The following is an 18,192-nucleotide window of genomic DNA, read 5'->3' as shown; positions in this document are numbered from 1 at the left end:
CCTATTGGGCTCAAGGAAGAGACTTAGATCCTTTCACTGCTCCCATCCATATGGTTCTTGATTTTCTAGCTGAACTCTTTCATGCAGGTTCATCTCCTTCTACTCTCAAAGTTCAATTGGCAGCTATATCTAACTTTCATGTGGGCATTTCAGAGTCTGCCATAATGTCCCACAAGCTTTGCAAAGCCTTTTTGGAGGGAGTTTTTCTACTCAGACCTCCTATAAGAAATCCTCCTCCTCCTTGGGACCTTAATTTAGTTCTCAGTTCTTTGATTCTCCCCCCTTTCGAACCTGCAGCTTCCTGTTCTTTGAAATTGCTATCATGGAAGACTTTTTCTGGTAGCTATTACTTCAGCTAGAAGAGTTTCAGAACTTCAGGCACTCAGCTGTCGACCACCATATCTGTTGTTCCACAAAGACAGGGTATCCTTACGAACCAACCCGTCCTTTTTACCTAAGGTAGCCTCTGCTTCTAACCTAAATCAAAGCATTGACCTTCCTGTGTTCTTTCCAGAATATTCTAATAGGTCTGAACAAAAATTGCATTGGCTAGATGTTCATCGTCAGTTAAGGTACTATTTGGATAGAACCAAACAATCCAGAAAATCTGACCAGCTGTTTGTCTCTTATGCAGAAGGCAGAAAGGGACTTTCAGTTTCAAAGGTATCATTATCTAGATGGCTAACATCTCTGATTTCCCTTGTTTATGAAATTAGACACCAAAAGCTGCCTAACAAACCTAAAGCCCATTCCACCAGAGCTTTGGCTACTTCTATAGCCTTCCAAGACAGACTGCCTATTGACACCATTTGTGCAGCGGCTACTTGGGCTGCTCCTCACACTTTCATTTCTCATTACAAGTTGGATTTAGCTTCTAGACATAGAGCTAACTTTGGTTCCACTGTTCTCAAGAGTCTGTTCCGATAGGCCACCCGGGACAAGGTGCTAGGGACGCGGTCCCATCCAGCAAGAATGAAGGCGAGATTGACAACTTAACATATAGAAGTTATGTTCTTACCATAACGTTCCATGTTAGTTGTCTTCTCGCCTTCTTTCTTAAGGCCCCACCCTCCTTCCCCCTAGCCTGGACAGACCTAGAGGAGTTTGATTGTGACCTCTCTTTCTACCACCTCTATTGTACATAGGTATATGTTTTTGTACATATATTCCTTCTTCAGGTTTTCAGGTCACCTTCTTCCATTCCCTTTGTAGAGGTGGATTCTTTCCCTTTCCAGTGGTTCTGGAGTTTTTTTTGGCTGGGCACAGCTTACAAACGAGATCTGAGGTAATACCGCCTAGCATTGTGTGATATAGGGGGAGCCTCGAGCCGGTGGAGCCAACTCTCAAGCTTTTAGAGTGGCCGAGTCGGAGCCGAGGTCGGCTCCGAACCCATACAGCAAGAAAGAAGGAGAGAAGAAGACAACTAACATGGAACGTTATGGTAAGAACATAACTTCTATATTTTATGCAGTTGCCAGTCATGCCTACCTGTGGGCAGCACTCCCCTAGAGGTGTGTATGGGCCATCCTAGAAGGCTAACACCCTTGTGTCATTGACAGTATAAGATATTTACATTTCATGGCAATAACAATAGCATGTAAAGAGAAAAACAGTTGTAACATTAGCACTTATGATGACATTTAATAAGGTTGTGTATCTGAGAAAGTAAAATGCCCTGAGAAACATGCCTGTGCCATCAGTACACTTCTGAGAAATGCATACAAATAAAAATAGCATTTGCTAATGCATATATATGTATGTGTGTGTATATATATGTGTGTGTGTGTGTGTGTGTGTGTGTGTGTATACACAGATTTTTCTTAGCTACAGTTCATATCCAGTATGTAGCTGAAAATGCAAGAATACCTTATCAAGATCAGTAGTCTTCTGACAAGTAAATCCCAAAGTAATATCTTCTTCTGTATTATCCACATAAACAAGTCTGCTCACTTTCTGGTTGCCTAGCTACACGGTTCTATTTTCATAGTGTAGATTCAGAGCTGTGAGCATGGTGAAGATGCAAATGAGGTGTGAACTCATTAGAATTGCTGAATCCCAAAGACTTTGCTCCCTTTTGCATATGTAAATATAGTGCAGGAATTCCCTCAGTGTTTATTGCTAATGGATTGTAACTGTGAATGATTACTGGTAGAGAGAGGGAAAACAGCAATTCAGACTCCCTTACCTCTAGTGAACATGTCAGCCAAGTTAGACTTACAAAGTGTAAAAAATAATTGTATCAAGGTTTTAAATGTAAGTAAGCAACTGACATTTCACAGTTGCTGTACAGTAACATCCAACCTCCCCTTCATTTCTTGACAGCTGTATATTATTGACATTTAATATCCTCACACATTTTAAGGGCAATGATGCAGAATGTCTTGCAGACTGCATGTCTCAGATTACTGGTCAGATAAGACAAGAATGAGCAACAAACAGAGAAGTATGACAGAGCTGCATTTATGCAAGCAATAGTCATAATGGTTATGTGATCACTCAGTGCACTACATTTAAAATTACATGTATAAACAACTGTCATATATTTTGATAGCACTGTGGATATTATTGCAGTTGGTTGCATGCACAATTATTCTCATTCTCTGTTGCAAAGCTGTTTGTATGGCAAAGAGGAATAAGACGCCCTTACTGTGTATTGAAGGTTCATTGGAGTGAGAGTTTAAATCCAGACCTTTGTAGAAATATTTCATGTGTGTGAGCATACATTTTTTAGAGTTGTTTATTTAATAATTGCTTTTCTTCATTTCTCCTAATTTTCCATGTTTTTTAATGCCAGTGTTTGCGTGGTGAGTGAATTAGCACAAGCAAGGGAAATGGAGAAACACAATGAATGCCATGTTTAGCTGTGCTTATCTGGTTTGCGTGACACTTAGTAATGCACAAACCTGGACTAGTGACACACACAGGAAGCAGACATAACACCTGTAAACAGGGCATAGACATTGTAAAGTTCAAACAGGATACATTGTTGCAGTTTTTGCTTTCCATCATGTAACGTCACTGTGCAAGCTTCCCAAAACCTGCAGCCATCAAACACTTGCAGACAGGAAGCAAACAGTCTACAGTTTCACAATGGGTACATTCTTTTAATTCTGTTGGGTACCACACAACACAGTAAGCAGCGTTGCATACCAGTTAGCACACATAACTTAAGAATGAATAGGGAATTATGCAACTGTTATTTAACCATTCCTATGGAAGCAGGTTTAAGTGTAGGACTGTAATACAGTTGGTCCTGGGTGCTAATATAGGAAGAACAACTTATTTTTTACTGTTATGACAGTCCAGTTTATAGTCATGAACAGAAAAATATACAAGTTTATTTCAGTATTCCTGTGGCAACAGGTCTAAGTGTAGGGCTGCCATACACATGGTCCTGTGTTCTAATACAGAAAGTTCCAGACATTCTTACTGTTCTTCCATTTCACATTATATTAAATATCATTTGTAGCATTTTATACATCTTTATAAATAGTGGAGCTGATGTGAAATATGTATGAGGGATAAGACAACCTTACTGTGTTTTGAAGGTTCAGATATATGACTGAGGTATACTGTCTACTATGTTTCTGCAAGAATAATATTGCTATCTGGACTCGGATGGTCTTCACATTTAAATAAGACACATACACAAATGAATGTATATACAAGGACTTCATCAGATCACAACCATACATGATTAACACTTCACTCTGTCATCTGTATTTATGAATGATTCATGATTAGGTCTGAGTAGCACTTCTTCTGTGGCATAGATGGAAAATCAACACTGAAAGAAAATGTTTTGCTGTTATGGGTCCAACACTGTAAAAATAAATTTTAGCAGTGTATAAACCCAAACAAATATGTCAGGTCAGGACATCCCCCAGTGCATGTCAACAAAGTTAAATCACCTAACAGTTACAGCAGCAGACACCCCTCAAACTAATGCCAAGACTCAGATTAACCTTCCAATTTCTAAAATTGCTTTTCATTCTGATTGGCACTGTTGGTGTCTGATTAACATTGCACAAATGTGGTTGGCATAATTTCTCGGGTTTGCACACTACCAGTAAATGTGAAAAGAATTGGCGGGAAATCATTATTTGCTATTGGGATTAGACATGTTTTGTGTTAGAGGGGAAGATGCCCAATTTAGGGAGCAGAGTCGGGGTGTTTAGGAGTCCAGAATATTTATTGGACTCCTGGTAAAGTGCCACAGCCAAAGGCTTCTGTAAGGGGACTATTCTGGCTCCCAGTACAAGTCTGAGGCTTGGAATAATCTGGCCAGTGCTGTTGCCAGTGCAACTGGCATCCCACACACTGGAAAACAGTGTAGACACTACTTCATTGACCTAAAAAAGCAGAAAAGGAATACACTCAGCCAGTGGTTGCATGAGTTTCAAACTAGTGATATCCCACAATTGTGTAAGTATGCTAATAAAGAGAATTTGTAATACATAGCTGAATATAGGCAAGACTGATATGTATAATGCTCTTCTGTTCTTTTCTTTTCCCAGCTAATTGTGAAATAGTGGCAAATAGGCAAGCTCATGCTGATCATCTGGAGAGACTGAAGGAAACAAGTGGTATGTATGCTGCACAAGAGAGGCATTATTTTAGCTTTAAAAGTTAAAGAAAAATGGTTTTGTTTTCTATACAAAGTAGCAAATTAAGCATGCATATCCTAACTGTAACAACAAGTATGCATGTGTACGTCTGTAGCACAAACCAACTTTGAGTCCAGTATAAGACTGTAGTCAGAGGTTCTGGGTTCAAATACCACGAGTAACAACTGTACAATACTACAATTCTTTAATAATACATAAATTAAAATCTGTACAAGGGGCATAAATGCCCTGCTGTTAACTGTAATCTGTACATTTGGACCAAGTATATGTGCAAAATATGCACATTGCAAGAATTACTTTGAACAGTCCTTAATTATAGGTTGTAGATTTTAGGAAGTATACTTAAATGTAATTCTTCGGATAAAATAGTTGTATAATTGTGATAATGCATGGTACTAATTTTATCTATTTTTTTCTCTCACCCCAGCCCTTCTATTATATCAAAATGTCTCCATGTCATTCATCTATAACAAATCACTAAATGCTTCACAGCACAGCATGGTAGGCCAAACCTTGTGGGTCAGTCAGCCCTGCTCCATTAGCTCCAGCACTGATGCTCAGCACATCTGAGACCCAAACTGGCTGCACTGCCTCTGCTACCTCTGCATTGCTTCCTCAGGTAGCACCACCCCAGCAGCTGGTGCTGTGGCACCCTCCAGGATTACTGGCCGAGGTGGGGATTTCATCACCCTCAGGAGATGCAAAGGTTGGTGCATAGGGTTGTACACTGCACCATTGATGGATGCCTACACCAAATGAAGAGGCAGCTCTCCCTCATGGTCCATAGGAGGAGAAGATGTAAAGCACTCCAGCAGCCAGCAGAGTAAGAGGACAATGATGACAGTCCTGCGGGTGAGGGCTAGATTCTCACTGTCCCATGTTTGACAGGCATGAGCTTGCATTGTCCCCTCCCTCACCCCATTCATGGTTCCCCCCATACCTCTCAACTGTCCAGATATTTTTCACTCATATTTTTGGTCTGTACCTCATAAAATCTGTGGTTTTCTGGCAAATCACTGGGATGATCTGAGAATTTAATTAATTAAATAATGAGGTACATTTGAGTTTCAGACTTGTTATCCTTCAGAAAATAAATGTTTGTTGAAACAAACCCTGTCACTCTATCAACTTTATAAGTTTGTAAGAGCAATATTTAAAATATGTCCCTATTTTTGGGCCTTTCTCCAGATTTCTTGCTCTAAGAGGTTGAGAGATATGGTGCCTCCAACCTTTTATATCCCTAACCTCCCTGTGTCTTGGTTTGTTGGTCCTGTTTGTGTTCATTTTCTTCCTTACCTACCCAGGATTCCTGTCTTGCTAAAGTAAAAAAAAAAAAAAATGGGCACCTGTCCCACAAAAAAGTATTGTCCCCTACATAGGTCTCCATTTCACGTGTTGTCTTGACACACTTGATTTGGTCTAATTGGCTATACAACATGATTGCGTTGTTACCCTTCTTTGTGGAGGTGACAGTCCAAATTCAGCTAATGTTCTGTACATAGTTTCATTTTACACTGCTGAAGAAGTGGATTGCTATGGTTCTTTCTATATCCCTCCTGCACATTCCTATATTGCTTTCCCTTTGTTCTTTCCCCTGCCTGCCCCCCATTTCACCACTTTTGTATCTACCCCATTTTAACACCTATAATCTGGTCAAAAAATAGAATCACACACAACATACATGAAGCCCTTCATTTTTGGCCTCTCTGCCTGCACAGAGTTTGGCATCATGCACCAATGCCAAGTGACGGTGAACATCTTTTTCTTGGTGTGGTTACCTACATGCAATGCTGCTTAAACACACTGTGATACGTTAACACACAGGAACACAAGGGAAGGTAGTGTGAAGTATAATTTAATTGCATTATTTCTAGTTATTTAAAAGTATTACATTTACATGGATTTGAACCCTGTATTTTCTGGGCTTTAAAAGAAATGTGTCAAAACATTTAGACCTGCTGCCACAGTGTCAGCTAAGCAGCATGTGTGTTTCATACACTCAGTACTAATTTTCATAATTTTAGCAGTGAGCCTTCCATTTGTGTACTGCTTAACTACGTGCAAACAGAGAAAGAGTTAAAAATATGTATCTCGCATGCGCAAACACTTCAACCATCATGCAAACCCAATGTTCGGCGGTGCACTATGGAAAGTGGACAGTAGCATATATTACTTTTGTTTACTGTCCATTTAGTGTTTATGACATAAAACTACATGTGGAAACTGGAAAAAAAAATGAGCGCCCTATTTAAGAAAATGTCACATATTTACAGTGCACCCATCTGCTACCTCCATCATGCACTGCAACCCTGGTCTCTCAGTACTTGTTCACAAATATAACAACTACACTACATAAATTAATAACAAATGTGTTCTATACCGTGCACATTTTTAAAATGACAATATACATTCAGATTTTTAAAATACTTGTAATGTAGACAACTCTTTGCATATAGTTTGTAAAGCTGTCTCTTAAAATATACCTGCACATTGGAACACAGCCACCAAATACTACACAATGCACACTCATCAATATGGTAACATGCAGAACTTGAACTGTCTTGACAGTTTAAACATGCCTGCATATCCATTCCGTGCGGGCCTCCCAACATCCATTGCTGATGTCCACTGTAAGTTATCCTGCAGCCTTGTAAAAGTCAGACTTGTGTTATGGCTCTTGCATAAAGTACTGAGTTTTGTAGTCTGTGAACTTAGGTAGGTTTTCTTTTCACTTCATTCAACTGGGAGGTGTGTGTGTGGTGTGTCTGTCTAGTCAGTGGATCATAAGTGTGTATCTGACAGTTACCACGCCAGTCCCATGGATTGCCAGTATTTTGACACTTGCACATGCCTACACATTAATTTCATGCAGGCCTTCCAACATCTAGTGCTGATGTCATCCACAATAAGTTGCCCTGCAGCCTTGTAAAAGTCAGATTTGTGCCATGGCGCTTGCACAAAGTACTGAGTTCTGTAGTTGGTGCTTGGATAGGTAGGGGTTCTGTTCTCACTGCAGTCAACTAGTGTGTGTGTGTGTTTGTGCACTTGCTTGACATTAGAGCATTTACCACCAGTATGTGGGACACCACCATATTTTCTCTCCACCAGATACTGTTGATGTCATCACCTATAAATTGTCTGGCACTCTCCAAATCAGACTTCAGCTGTGGCACTTGCCTTAAATGCAGAGTTCTGTAGTCAGTGCACTTAGGTAGGGGTTCTGTTCGTACTGCAGTCAACTGGTGTGCGTGTGTATTTGTGCACTTGTTTGACATTAGACAGAATATTTGACACTAGCATGTGGGGCCCTGCTATTACCATCTTCCTGTCACCATGCTCTGCTGATGTCATCAGCTATAGCTTATTTGCGGATGTGCAGTATTCCCATCAGGGCAGGGTCAGAGACTGGCCTGTAGGCCAGACACATCACTTCATTCTGTACGATACAGATTACAGTGACAGGGTTTTTAGTCTCTCCACATACCTCATGGCATGGTTTGTAGGCTCTGTATTTTCTTTGTGAGAAACCCCTGTAGTCTCCAGCTGCTGTAGGTGTCTGATGAGGTACATGCAAAAGTGAGCATTATACCCCATTAGTGTTCTGATGAGGTTCTTAAGTAAAGTGTTGTTATAGAATCCTCAGATCTGGACACAATGGTCTGCCTTATGAGGTGCATAACCTAGCCTTTCCATACCACTGTGGAAGCCTGGTGATTGAAGTTCAGATAGCTATCGCATGTCCCCAGGTCTTGCACCACTTGATTTCAGCATAGAGGTGGTGTTGTCAATGCTGTAATTAGAGGAGAATTCCACTTTGCAGAAATCCAAACTAATGACACATTTTGTGTTTATTTGTAGACTGTGTGACTTTGGCACCAATCATTTGTCTGTGTTAGACCCTCCTGTAGTATAACATCATGTTGCACCTAATCAAAATCTAAACCAACTATATTAGAAGTAATGAATATTGTAAGAGATAAAACAACTGGAATTGAGATCTTTAGAAAAGGGTGGGAGAAAACTGCACAGGAAAAAACGGGAATTGTGAGAACCATACATACAAGGGAGGACTGAGGTTTAAAAGAAGGCATGACGTAAATGAGCTATGTAATGTTTGACTGAAAATGATTGGGTGATTATAAGTTATGTATAATGTTTGCATCTGGGAATGTGTCACTATGGTTTGTGATGTAAAATGCTTGCAACTAGGATTGTGTCTGTGTGGTTTATTTTCATTTGTATAAATGTATGATTGCTTATCTCATAAGTGATGGTTTAATAGGTGTTTTTGTCTTTAAAAAAGGGCAGGAATTGAATAATTTATGTAATGTTGCTTAGATTATATGATATATCACAATATTTGTGAAGTATAATGTTTAATACAGTTTATTACTTTTGTATAATTGTAAATTTGCCTGTGTCACAAGTGATAATTCAGTAAAGGTGTTTAATAAAGAAAGGATGGAAAGTCTTTGATAGGTTTGGGAAGAAAGTTTATACCTTTTCCCTCCCTACCCTTCAAAATAGATGTCAGGCTCACAGGCCTAAGTTTCTGCTGGCTTCCTTTCATAATATAAGAAAGTTAAATGCTGAACTCCATTCTTCAGAGGTTAATACATATTATATCTTCTGTGTCTCAGGTAACCAAATACTTTATAAAATTATGCTGTTGCTAGGGAAGCTGCCCCTGGATCAGCAATTAGAAGATTTGCCTGGCTTCATTCCTAGAATTTACCAGAGTATGTCAAAGCAGAGATCCTGAAATGACTCCTAGGTACAGAGGTTTTATTTGGCCTTTCCTCTGCTGAGGTCCTTAAAAGTTTTGATGAAAGAAGAAAATTAATTCAGGGAGTTAGTCCTTTGTTCCAAAATACAAAGAAGCTTTCTTGGTTCAAGTTCCTTTTTAGAAAACAGAATAAATTATCCGCACAAGGCACAGGTAAACAAAATTTCAGGAGACAATGGCAAGAAAGTTCAAAAAAAAGGGAGGATAGTCCCAGTACCAAGGACAATCTGAAAAAAAAAACAGACTGACTGTATGCCCTTTCATGTGCACCCACCCCAAAATTCCAGTAAAGCTTTTCCAAAGTATAGGTCTTCATTTCCCTCTGTGGCAACAGGTAACCTTGGAAAACTGGGTTCTGAGAATCATTCAAAAGGACTTCATATAGCAATTGGACTCTCATCCTCCTTTCCAAGGGATTCTTCTGTATCCAGTCACTGAAACCTCTCCGTTTCCTCCTATCCTAGATTAAATGGTATCTCAGGGAGTTATACAACCTGTTCCTCCAGATGAAATAGGGAAAGGGTTCTATTCAAGAATCTTTCATGTTGCAAAGAAATAGGGACTTTGGAGGCTTGTCCTAGATTTTTTTCCTATCTGAACCATCACATCAGAATCCCAAAATTCAAAATCCTTTCTGTACAGTCTCTGTAATCTCTCATTCGGGTCTATGTTAAATGTTCGAACATCCAAAATGTCGAACATTACATGGTCGAGACCAAATGTTCGACATCTGGATGTTCGAACATAAAAAAAATAAAGAAAACAGAAAAAAAACACTTTAACAGTGTAGGAAGGGGGGGCAAGCCCACCTGACACTCCTACATGGGGGCTGTGCCCCCCCACACCCCTACTTAAATATACTAACTCCGAGACCGCACTTCAGTGCAGAAAAGAGAAATTCTCCCTATCTGCACTGTATGGTGACGTTGAAAGTCTGTCTTCGAGCACTCAGAATTTCGAACGTTTGGTCTCGACCATGTAACGTTCAAAATTTTTAGTGTTCAAAGATTTGACAGGTACCCTGTCATTCTACCTCTGTTTTCTAGCAATTCTGGATTTAATACATGCTTATCACAAAACAGTTCTAATAGATTTCAGATTTTACATTTCCTGTGTCTGGTTTGTACTTTCAATTTTCTGCTTTACTTTTTGGCTTTTCTACGGCTCCAATGGTGTTTACAAAATGCCTGGATCTTGTAGAAGCCCATTGCAAATTGCAGGGCATTCACTTTTTTTTTTTTTTTTTTTTTTTTTTTTTTTTTTTTTTTTTTTTTTGTATTTAGATGACTGACTTATTTTTACATTTTATTTTACCAGTTGTCAAAAATCTCTGGATTGGGTAAAGAATATGTTTCTATGTTTGTTTTTTCAGGTGAACATGATGAAATCTTCTCTTATTCTCTCTCACAGAATAGTGTTTCTTGGATGTCTCCTGGCTACATCTCACGTAATAGCTTTTCTTCTCCAGAATAAAGTATAATTTTACAAGGAACAATTTGATATTCTTCAACCAGTCTCTGGCTTCTTCTAATTAATATCTCAGGTTTCATGGCCTCTAAAATTCTCATGATTCTTTTGGCCAGACTTCATATAAGGAAATTCAGTGGTTCCTCGTATCAGCTTGAAACCAGCACAAGCATTCCCTTTCATATCAGATTCCACTATGATTTGTAAAAATGGAATTAATCTGGTGGATAGATCAGATATCACTCAAACCAGATCTCCCTTTTTTCCCTTCCAGCCCCTACTCAGTCTATAATTGGAGATGTATCGGACTTTGCTTGGGGAATTTTTTCCAAGGGGATGAAAATTCAGGGTCTGTGAAACAAGCAGGACAGACAGAAAAACAAATGTCAAATAAATGATGACTCTAATAAATGCTCTCAAATCTTTAAATCATTTTTGGATCCCTGGTCCTCTTCTAGTAATCACAGACAACACCACAGGGATATAGTACAGAAACATATGGGAGACCCAGATCCTACTCCATTTGCAGACCAGCTGTGGTAGTCTAGCAACCAGCAACTTGCACATTCTATGATTATATGCCATTTACATTCTGTCAGAGCAGAATATTATTGCTTACAAGCAGAGCAGGACCAGGACAGACCTCCACAAATGAATGTTGAACCCCGGGGTCTCCCAGGAACTGTCACAACTGTGGGGAACTCCTCAAATGCATGTGTTGGCCTCCATTCACAATAGAAATTTAAAGGAATTCTACTCTGACTCCTTGCAGATACCTTTTTATTACCATAAATGGGAATGTTTTGGTATGCCTTTCTATCTTTTCCTCTGATAACTAGGATTCTTCTAAAGATTGAGAAGGACTCTCCCAAGATAACGGTGGTACACCTCCCCCCGGCCTAGGCAGCAGTGGTTCTTCCTTCTTTTGAAATTGGCCGAGAGTCATTACCACAAGCTTCATCCCAGGATGGACTTCCACAGGACAATGATTGTTTGATACACTTCATCTTTAAATTTCTCCAACTCACTGCCTGGATAAAAGCATTTTAATATCTTTTAAGCATGTGTTCTTTTTTTTTTTTTTTTTTTTTTTTTTTGAAGAAGTGCAGCAAGTATTAAAGGAGGCTAAATAAACTGCTACTATAAAATCATATTTGGGTAAGTAGAACACATTCTTGGGATCTTAATTTTGTATTGGAGAAACGTACACTTTTTTTCCCTTTTGAACCTGCTTATGAAGCTGATATGAAGTTCATATCCTGGAAAATAGTGTTACTTGTTGCTCTAACTTCTCTAAGAATATCTGAGTTACAAGCTCTTATTGTGATTCAAATTTATCTAAGCTTTCACAAGGATGGGGTAATTTTAAGAGCAAATCTTGCCTAAGATGGTGTCAGAGTTTACCTTGAGAAAGGCTGTACATCTCCCTGTTTTCTGTCAAGACATAAAATACAAATAGTAAGAGTTATAAAATGGGGGGAAAGAACATTACACACTCTGGATGTCCCCAAGCAACTCGGATACTGCACTGACAGGAAAAAACCTTCAGCAATTCTGATCAATTGTTTATTTCCTATGAGGGTAAGAAAAAGGGACAGTCCATATCAAAATAGACAATTTCTAAATTGTTGTCCCATGTTTTTTCCTTCTGTTACTCTCACCCTAACAAGGCACTTCTAGGCAGTGACAAGGCTGACTCTACCAGGACGTGGCTACTTCTGTGGCTTTTTGGAAAGGAGTAAACTCTAGAAATGTATTAGAGGCAGCAACTTTCTTGTCCATGCACACTTTCAGCAAGCACTGGCAAATTAAATTATTTCTCTAGGTCTAGAACAAAACTTGTTAGGACTGCACTCCAGAGACTCCTGGGCTCTGAACCTTCTTCCTCCCCCCCCCTTTCTTTTTAAGCTCTGGCTTTCTACCCAAATAGCTTAGGCTACTGCAACAGTGATCTATTATAGCATCTACTGTTATGGTAAGTTTACTTACACAACTATGCTTTCTGGATTTTGAATTTGCTTTATGAAAATGAATTGGTTACAACTGCACTGATGATATGCTTTAGACCATCAGAAGGCTCATGTAATTTTTGCTTACTGGGGAAAGCATAAAAAAACATTTTCAACAGAGGCACAAAGGAAAAAGATCCAGGGAAAAAAATGTGATGCATACAAGATATAAAGTTATTTATGATGCATACACAGTACATGCATGATACACTTGCTGTTAGGAACAAAATTGATTATATTTAAATGTGAAAATACTTGGTGAAACAAAACATACCCTGTTCCATAAATCCATTAATGGGGGCTGAAACTATTCATGACAGGATCAGGAGTTTTTTTTAACTGTCTACTGCACGGAATGCAGCTAGATTTGGATCTAAACTTTGTGTAAATGAATAGCTACAGTATCCCCTTTCCATAAAACAGGCAGTTTAAAACAAAAATATTGATCCCATTTCGTAGCACTCCACCCATGTTAGTGCATTAATGAATCCTAGGGATAGTTTCTGATGGTGGCAGTTCTAGCAATTGTATATAAATTCTATTACATTGCCAAGACAGAGCCATATTTAATGGCATAGTATACTTTGAGAAAGAAGCAAGTAATTATCAGGATCAGTGAGGAAAATTAAGGCATATGAACTGTATTGGATTGACAGAAGAGAGATTCATTGCTGAGAACCAGGCAGTATATAACACAGTGGAGAAAGTGCACAGGATAGGAGGTGCAAGCCAGCTTGTGAGAAATTGGCAGTACACATTAGAAAGAGAAACAGGAGAAATATAACCGAAACTGATGCATGTATATATGAACAGTGGAAAGAGATACAGGGAAGGTATAATAGAAACTGATTTGTTTATGAGGGGATCAGTGTGAAAAGAAGTGAAGTGAGGAAGAGTAATGAAAGCAGGGACAAGTGTGAACTGATAAGAATATAATATAAGGCAGTGTTCTTAAAGGTATAATGGAGAAAAATAAAAAAATCAGGAGAGACAGTAGTAGAGGATGCTGTCTCAGTTTGTTTGTATCATTAGTGTAATTCTGATTATAGTAAAAGTGAACCTAATGTGAGACAGTCACATTATCTGTATCAAGTATATTAGCAAGTAGAATTAAATAATCTGTAGACCATCTATTAGATTAAAGTATGAATTTTTTTACCTTCCTGTTGTAATTTGAGTGCTTGGTACCACCTTTTATATTCCTCCATAACTAATATCAACCCATGCAAGTACACTTAATGCTTTTGTTATTTCCCCTTGTTCACCAATATCAAAGAGTAAGGGGGGCAAGTTCTGGAATATTTGCTCTCAGTGAAAGTGACTTAGTCTGGTGTAAGGCTGCCCCAGTTCCAAGACTTGTTCTCAGTGTAAATGACTTACTTTGATGTAAGGCCTATCTATAAAACAGGCTTACAATGGGGGGGGGGGGCAGAGTCTACAAGACTTGCTGTCAGTGTACTTGACTTGTGCCAGAGATCTAAGATAATTTCCTTATTCCAGTCTATTCTGTCAGGGGTTGATAGCCTATGAAATTGTCCTGCCACACTTCTTTCATGAGGCAGGTACTTAAACATGCTGATTGTGCAGTACTGTGTTTAAGACCACTACTACTGCTACTGTTTTGTGAAGATATACCTGGGTATATACTGAAAAGTTTTTGGATATGATAAAGTCTGAGATTTTAAACTCTAATACAGTCAAGGAGGCTTTGTTTGGTCCTGCCATTTGCTAGCAAACAGGGAACAAAAAAGAGATAGCAGGAGGGTAACAAAACAAAAAAGAAACAGGGACCCTTTCTGAAAAAGGGACATAGACTATACCTTCAGAATGACTATGCCAGCATTCCTTCCTCCCTCCCTACAATTCTTAGTCTGTCCATTATACTGGCTCTCAGCCTTTCCCTTCGGCAGCTAATTGTTTCAGACTATTAACTACTAACACTAGTTCAGGAGAGTTACATGGGCACTTGGCTACACATACATCTTTTCAGGGGAAATCATCCCTACCTCTGAACCATTTTTACCTCAGGTTCTTCAACACATGCTTATCCTAGGAGTCATACAATTAGTGCCTTTAAGACAAAGAGAGGAATACTTTTACTCCAGAATGCTTCTTGTTTCAAAGAACAAGCTTTCCTGAAGACCAGTTGTAGAGCTTTCCTTTCTCAACCAGTATGTGAAAGAACCAGAATTCATAATGTTGACATTACAGAGTCATTCCTCGTACAAATATGACAATGTTAGATCTAAAATATGCTTATTGCTTGATCCGTTGTCTGTATTCATCCAGTTCAACACATGGTTTGTCAGATCTGATTGGATCTGACCTCAGCATCGACTCTGAAGCTTCTTTTGATTCCAGGGCTCTGACTACCCCCTTACCCACAATTCCCTGCACTCCACCCTTATACCTCAGATCTCATTCGCTGACAAAGACTTTGGATGTATTCTCATGGGCTGCTTTTTTGCATAGGGCATCTTTGTGGTATTAAGCCATCACTCCTTCCCTCCCAAGAGTTCTTTTGAACTCTCTAGTTTTCTTGCTAAAACTGTTTGTTGTTTAGTGTCTTTAGGCTTTTTCTTATTACAGATAAGGTTAGGTAGCTGTTAAGTTCGGTTTGTTATTATATGCTGTGTAGTAGAGTTTAGATACGTATTTTAGCTAGCTATCTATAAGTAGTAGATAAGTTTCCTTCAGTTCATAAGCTTCTGTTGTGTTGTTGTTATAATAGTATTTATATAGTTACATTTTTTCTAGTAGTTGACAGTTTATCTGTGTGTGATTTTGACGTGTTGGCTTCTCAAGGATTTAAAAAGTGTGCTTCATGTGGGCATAAGCTGCCTCCACATGACCCACATTTGTTTTGTGTTTATTGTTTGAGTCCTGTCCACCTGGATTTAGTTTTAAAGTTCTTTGCATCTTTTAGTGCCAGGGTCCTTCAGGCTAGACATGAAAGACTGATTGTGAAAGGATTCCTCCCTCCATAGACAGGGGCTTCAGCTTCAATAGGTGCTTCTTCCACTTCTGCTTCCCATCTAAGAGAGTGGAAAAGTTTAAATTGAAGGAGAAATTCAAGAATAAGTAGAGAGACAAAGATAAGGAGAAAGAAAAGTCAGTCAGGAAAGAAAACTGGATTGGATTCAGACAGGATACAGTGGTACCAGTTGGACCTGATTCAAAATTAACTCAGGGATTGGAACAGTCAGCTCCTTGGCTTTATTCCTCTTTTCATTGACCCTGGGTCTTGCTGGATCCAGAAGCCTGAGACTTCATTCTCTTATTCACCAAGAAAGGAGATTTTCTGGACCACTTTCTGTGGCCTTTCCTCCTGGTCATCCCAAAGTCCTGCCAAGTAAGCTATCAACAGGATGATTAGGAAGTTTCGCAATACTCCAACCTAACTTAGGGTTCTGTCAGTACCATCCAGTGCAACCATGCCATGTATTGGTCCATCCTATCCTCCACTATTTTCTCCAGTACTGGTCCACCCTATACTGGAACTGGTCACTATGGCTCCATCTGGCACTGAGACAGCTTTGACAGGTCAAAAATCATAGTTATTTTGACCCTGACAGCATTTTGTTTGCTGTCATCTCCAAAGAGGTTGGATCAGGGAGAGACTCTAAAGTGTCGCTACTGTGGTTTGAGATGAGGGTTCAACAGTGAGGTTATCAGAGCCATCCCTATCTCTCAGAGCATCAGTCCTGAACAGCTTGAATCTGAGGTCAGCTTAGGGGTCGAGAAGCATTGGCGCTGAAGAATCTCCATTGTCCTTGGGCAGGGGTAGTTCTTTGGAGCCAATTGCATCCTCAGCATTCAAGGCTTTTCACAGGGTCTTAGCTATTCCTAAGGATAAGGCCCCCTCAACCAGTTTGGCACTGCTCAAATCCCAACAGGAATCTAGCTCTTCTTCAGTATATCATTATGCCAGACAGAGACAGTCAGAACCATGAGCTTCTGAGATTTCATGGTATGTTAGCCCCCAGTCTGATTCTGAGTCTTCATATCCCCCAACAGAAACAGTACATAAGCAGATGTGCAAACAGAAGTATATAGATTTATCTCCACAGAGTCCTTCACAGAAGACACTAATTCGGATGAAGGTGAAAGGTCCCCCACTCCCCCTCAAAACACGCCACTTTCAACAAAATCCTTGAATTTATGAAGCAGAGGGGGGGGGGTATACCCAAGATCCCTCGCCCACCAAGTCAGTGTTCTTGAAAGCTTTTGGTTTTGGTCCATCATCCTGGGTGGTACCTCTGGTTGACCCCCACATTGATCTCATAGCTCAGCAGCTTGGAAGGACCCTGATGTAGTGGAACCCATCTCTGACAGAATTTTGGCAGCTCTGAAGGATAGAAAACATTGGAAAAAAACATCCTCCAGTATATACTGTGGTGGTAGCAGCAGCCATGGAAAAGAAATTATCTGAAGAAAGCTCCTCTGCTCATCCCTCCTGATGGTAGTCTAGGGCAGTGGACATATTCAAGAATGGACTTGTGCTTCAATAACTTTTACTCTCAGCCAAATTATTTTGCTCATGTGAGTAGGTTTCAAAAGGATTTGACTAAGGAACTCTCCAGATCCCTTTCAGTATCTTACCTGTGGATGTCCAGTAGAAGGTGGACTCCTAGCTATCTACCCTACACCCAACCTCCATTGTAGCCATGTAAATGCTCTTCAAGACAGCTGATAATATGGCCAGGGCAGCAGACACTGGTGTCACCATGCACCGTCATGTCTGGATGCATCTATGTGACTTCATGTAAAGCTTCAAGATGTCCTTTATCGATGGTCCCTATGATGGATCCCCACTTTTTGGACTCAGAGTCAAACACACATTTACCAGACGTCAGCAGGGTGGTAAGACACTATCTGCAGGGAAATCTACTTTCCCACTCCTCAAAGATCCTTTTGTAGGAATCAAGAGTATGGGAAAGATTATGCAGTTCTAAAAATCTCCGAGCTCTTACCAGGACTTTTCTGGGGATAGGCCTCCTCACGGCAAGGGTGGAAGTAACTCTAATGGATGTTGTCTTAGGGTCAGAGGTGAACCATACAACCAAGGCTTTTGTGCTCCTCTCTGAGAAACCCTATCAGAGGCCCTGAAAGTTTGCCTGACTACTGTACTCTGAAGGTAGTTGGGGGGTGTTTGCCTTTATATCCACAAGCCTTGCAAGATATAACCACAGATTAGTGGGGTACTAAAGATAATTTCCAGAAGCTACTCAGTTCCCATTTTCCTTCTTCCTCAGAAAAAGAGGAACATCCCCAATGATGTCCTTCTATATCACTGTTGCAG

This window comes from Protopterus annectens, chromosome 10.part0 (genome assembly GCF_019279795.1).
Source record: "Protopterus annectens isolate FY-2018-M chromosome 10.part0, PAN1.0, whole genome shotgun sequence".
Taxonomy (NCBI): Eukaryota; Metazoa; Chordata; order Ceratodontiformes; family Protopteridae; genus Protopterus; species Protopterus annectens.
This window is presented reverse-complemented; position numbering follows the sequence as displayed.